Source organism: Dipteris shenzhenensis, chromosome 3 (genome assembly GCF_047967505.1).
Source record: "Dipteris shenzhenensis isolate YYH24624 ecotype China chromosome 3, Dip_SZ_1.0, whole genome shotgun sequence".
NCBI classification, from domain to species: Eukaryota; Viridiplantae; Streptophyta; class Polypodiopsida; order Gleicheniales; family Dipteridaceae; genus Dipteris; species Dipteris shenzhenensis.
The window spans coordinates 30,283,944-30,289,389 of record NC_141598.1 but is presented as its reverse complement, the minus strand read 5'-3'; the positions used below and the strand labels follow the sequence as shown (position 1 = coordinate 30,289,389).

Below are 5,446 nucleotides of genomic sequence, written 5' to 3'. Positions count from 1 at the left end.
TATTTTGCCATTCACGTGGGTTGTTGGTGAAACACTGAATACCAAGTTGACGTGGATAGATCAAAGTTATAGTGTTTCTCGTATCAAGCAAAAGCCTTTGGGAGAACATGTAAGGCCACCCTGAAAAAGACAGTAAACATAAGCAAGACGTGCAGTTTTGAGTCCCTCGGAAGCATAAGCAAGACGTGCAGTTTTGGCAATCTCGATAAACGTTTCCCAAGTAAATCGTGGTTTGTAAGCTCAGAAGCTTTAAATTAGATTAGCAAAGCGTTCTCGAAATCCGGGCGCAATCCTTACCCTGACTGAATACACTCTACGTCCTACCCTACTACCCTGAATACATCCCTACACCGTGTAATCCTTTCCCTTTCTTTGTTATCGTTGTTGCTGCTGCCATGGATCTCTCAGCCCGCACGCTCAGATTTGTTCTCTTCTTGCTCCAGATAATAAGCTTCCCTGCATGGCCGACGAGTGCATGTTCAAGGATGCCTTGGACAAGTTTGTTACTTATCTTCTTGCGAATTCCGTCCTCGCCCATCTCTACGAGCTTCGCAGCACCAGTCCTTGCACCGGATATCTCATTCTGCCATCTCCACAAGGACGCGCCTTACGACTGCTGCGCCCCCGCGTCTCACCTGCCCGCCCGCAGCTTCGAATTTGAGGATTCCCCCACCCTTAAAATCAGACGACCAGCGCATAATGTTAGCGACGCCTATGCCCAGAAACTTAACCGGGCTTATCAACTCATGCGAGAGCTCCCGAAGGACGACCCGCGTTCCTTTGGCCACCAGGCAAACATCCACTGTGCGTACTGCAACGAATTCTACGCTCAAGGGAACACGACGACGCCACTTCAGGTCCACGCATCCTGGCTCTTCTTCTCTTTTCACCGTTGGTATATCTACTTTCACGAACGCATTCTTGCTAAGCTGCTAGGAGAGGACACATTTGCGCTGTCGTTCTGGAACTACGACCATCCAGATGGAAGCACGATGCCCCGGCTCTATGTTGAATACCCTGAACTTACAGACCAGAACAGACAACCGTCTCACTTACCACCTGGTGTAGTAGAAATCGATGCGATAAGCCGAGTTCGTGCTGACCTCGACAGAAAAGATCAGCTTGTTGTTAATCGGGCCGCTATGTATTGGGTGATGATTGCCGGTGCAACGACTCAGTACAGATTCTTTGGCCAGCCCTACAGATCAGGAGATTACCAAATGCCGGGCTATGGTACAGTTGAGACGATGCCTCACAACAGCGTGCATGCTTGGACGGGTGATATGAGCAAGGATTACCTAGACATGGCAAAATTCGATACAGCCGCTAGAGACCCCATCTTCTATGCCCATCACGCCAATATCGACAGGCTATGGAACGTCTGGAAAACCTTGGCAGAAGAGAACACAGACATCACTGATACGGACTATCTGGATTCCGAGTTCGTCTTCTACGACGAGAATGCAGAGTTGGTGAAGGTGAAAGTCAGGGATTCGCTTGACAGTTCTAAGCTAGGGATCATATACGAGGACGTACAAAATCTATGGCTGAACGAGGCTCCGGTTGCAATAAGCAACGGCACAGCGCAACTCTCGCAGGACGCCGTGATTTGCAAGATGGGTAGGCCGTTGGTGCAACCTTGTTCTGCTCTTATCCAGAGGGATTGCAAGCACCGATCGTATGGGATTCAAGAGACACTGGTGATTGGGTGCATCCAGGTGGAAAGGAACGTATGGACGCAGTTCAATGTCTTCGTAAATCTTCCCACTGCGAACTGTTCAACATTACCCAATAGCACCGAGTATGCAGGTGCCTTCTCCACGCTGGGCTCGTCGGCCAATATGTCTCTAAGGCTGGGAATCGGTGTGATCGTGAGGGAGTTGAATCTGAGCAGAGACGAGAGCCTGGTAGTGACGATCGTGCCTGGGACTGAATCAGCTCGAGCTGCGAAGATATCCAGTATCGTAATCCAATGTGAAGATGTAGAAGAAAGCGTGCCAATAACAAACACCATAAATATGTAGATGAGGTTTAGCCAATAATATAATCACTTTTGGGCAAAGTTTTGGCACTTACAAGTGTTAGTGTGCGTGTCTCACTTTTTTTTGTCTTCTTGTCTAGGCTGGGTTCTCCTTCATTGGGTTTGGCTGCAGGCTACACTCTTTGTTCCACCTCACTCTTCTCTGTTGTAATTGTAATGCCTATTCCGTTTGTTAGCACTGCCTAGCAATGATTTGGTTTTTCCTTTGAATTCGGGTTGATGGACAAGTGGCACTTATAGAACTGGTTTCACTCTAAGACTACACTTTTTTAACGATTTGAAATTTGTTGAATCATGTTCACCACCAAGAGCATTGCATACAACACTCCAGAATGTTTTCCGTGAGTCAACTATGCCATGTAGCAATACACTCAGAAAACCATGCCTATTCACGTAGTGTGAAGGTGTATCATATTCATCGAGAAGCCAATGTAATCGAACGTGTGATCCATCGATTGAACCACACATGTTGGGCAAAGATGTTAGAGCTTCAAAATCATATATAATTCTACCTAGGCAAATACCTGATGGAATGGTAATGCCATGCTTCACCAACATTTGTTTGGAACATAGAATGTTCACTAAGGCTGCCGTGTATTTTCTTATTGTGCTACATCCTAAGGCAAACATTTCAGCAATCACCCTTGCAGAGTGTCCACGCGCAAAGCGCCATAAGACACATGCAAGTGCTAGATCACTAGAGATTGGCCTTCTAACAAAGCGTTCAATATCAGCCGATGGTAAATAGGGCTCTATTTGAGACTTCAGCAAATGAAAACTATCATATCCCATGCGATAAAATGTTTGGTATCTATGCTGGCTTTCTAACATTGCTTCATGCCACAAGCCTAAATGTAATCGTTGCCACAATGTTACTTGCCTTGGAAACACCCACCACACTCGAGGGCCATAGTTAGGTGAATCTAGTGCATCCATGAGGAGTTTAATAGCCATAATAAAGAAATAAAATATTTTAAAGTATTGCAGTCTTTGCCTTGCTGATCCTCCTCTTTACTTATTGAGGAAAGGTAGGTGAACAAGCTCAACATGAAAATGACTACATTGTCATCCATCCTATATGAGAAACAATTGCATTATAAATACTCTTTCAACCATCTCTCTCTCCACTAGCTCCCTCTTCCCTCAATCATGCATACCACATAGTACAGTTAAAAGACATTGAAAATCTTTAGTTATTATTAAAGAGATTACCTACATACTATTGCAAGGGAGGTTTATGCATCAATTTCGCATGCAATACGCAATTGAATTGATGCCATAATTTCCATTCTTTTCGTCTCCTCTTCTTGTTTGATTTTGACGAGCCTTTCTTTGAGGTCATTCCTTCTTCCTTTTAGTTGTTCCATTGTAGTACACATTGACTTAAAACCCTCTGCCACTACATGGGAGAATGCAAGTTTAGGATTTCCTTTTTTCACTTGTGTATTCTAGCTCCTTCAAATTTTAGCCCTTCAAACCATTGTCTTTCTTCTCTTTCTCCTTCCCCTTCTCTTGAGACGTGCTCTCCATGACCACGTCATTGTCTACTATGTCTACAGTAGGTAAATGAGTTTTCCCTGTATCAGTGTTACCTGCAAATGGAAATCGAGCCTCCTTAGGTATGCTACCTAAGATAGCATCTAAAGCTTCATAGAAAGGCCAAGTTGATGGCACTGAACCGGTTTTTCTACGAGTTTCTTCTCCTTTCTATATTGTTTTTTGAGTGTGTCTACTTTATTTCTAACCTGATCAATGTTGTAATTACCTTGAATTTCACGATTGACAGCAAATGTGAGATTCTCCCAAATTTTCTGCCCAAAGACCCTCCCTCTTTACATGCTCATGCACCTCCTCGTAGCATGGAATCAATACACTCCTACTATTGTCATCCCACTCCACTCTACCACGTATTTTGGCTTGGGTTGTGCAAGAAGAATTTGGTGTTTCTACATGAGCCCTCTTTTTTGTGGAGCTATCTAATTGTTCTTGTGTATCTAGCAACTGGATTTTACTGAAAGCAATCGGGGTTTCTACACGAGCTCTCTTTTTGGTGGAGCTATGTGTTTGTGTATCTGGCAATTGTCATGAGGGAATCATCCCACTCTACCCTAGCATGCTTAGCCACTGGAGTTGTGATGGAGTCATTTGGGGTTTTCACACATACTCTCATTCCAGTACATCTATGGGATTGTGTTTGTGTGTCAACTAGATGCTCAGAGGGAGAACTTAGCAATTCGATATATGAATTGAATCCCCTAACTCCAACTTGGGAGAAAGGCATGTACTCCTCCAATTTGCAAGTACTATCCCATTCACTATCTTGTCAATTTAATGGTGTGTCCTAGTATTGACGAAAGGGCGAACACCTCCTCTCCTAGGAATACCACGTTGTTCAGGCTCCATGGATGGCACAAAAGACAAAGGGATCTGGACAATTGCAAAAATATAAAACAATTTAAATGGAATTTAATCAAGAGAAAATGAAGAGAACCATCTCTCTCTCTCACTACTACACATCGACCTTATTCCGACACTTAAGCGTCGACATTTAGCATGTGCAGAGCGCTAATCATTAGTAAGCAAAGCGGGTTTAGAAAAGTGTTGCTATATAGACACTCTATATAAATGTTGCTATATAGCGACGTTTATATAGTCGCCATATAGAGACACTTGCCAGACTTGTAGAAGGTCATTATATAGCAACTCTGAGACAATTTCCTATAGCGACGTTTTATAGAGAGTGTTTTTCCCAACCTTTAAAGATAGATTTTCCCAATGATAATTTTTTTTTTCTTTTCATACATGTTTGATCCTCAAAAAGAACAAAAGTACAAGAGCATGTACATCAATTTTGAAGCTCATATATTCATGTCCAAGTTTGAGATGAAAAAAATCAATGAAGAGCATTTACATCAACGGCTTCATCCTGAGCCAAGTCTAGCGTGCCAAACAAGTCTATCTCCAACTCTATACCGAGTTGATCTCCTATTTCATCATCGTACTATGGCATCATACATTCACCTAAGACTTGATCATCTTCTTTAATAAAGTCGGGTGATCCTTGATGATCGTCATCTTCTTCCTCAATATCGTGATCTCCATCTTCCTCTCGTACAATGTCATGCGCATCTTCCTCTTGGCTCATACTGTGATCTTCATCTTCTTTGCTAGATCCATCTGGATCAATTGGATCTAGCATTGCACAACAAGACAAAGCAACTATAGACGGGCTTGATGGATGTGTGAAATAGCGAGCGCGTCCATAGGCACTGCTAGAATAGTAAAAATACGGGTGCATCTAACAGTGCGTCTATTAGTGCATCTATAATTTGCACGTCTAATAGTGCATCTATTAGTGCATCTGCACTGCGAATTAAATGCAGATTTAGACACAAAACAAAGAAT

General features: G+C 43.2%; 1 pseudogene; it reads left to right on the top strand.

Annotated features, from left to right (window-relative positions):
* Window positions 1-485: 485 nt before the first annotated feature.
* LOC147903643 (aureusidin synthase pseudogene) lies at window positions 486-2,024 on the top strand (annotated as a pseudogene).
* Window positions 2,025-5,446: the final 3,422 nt, after the last annotated feature.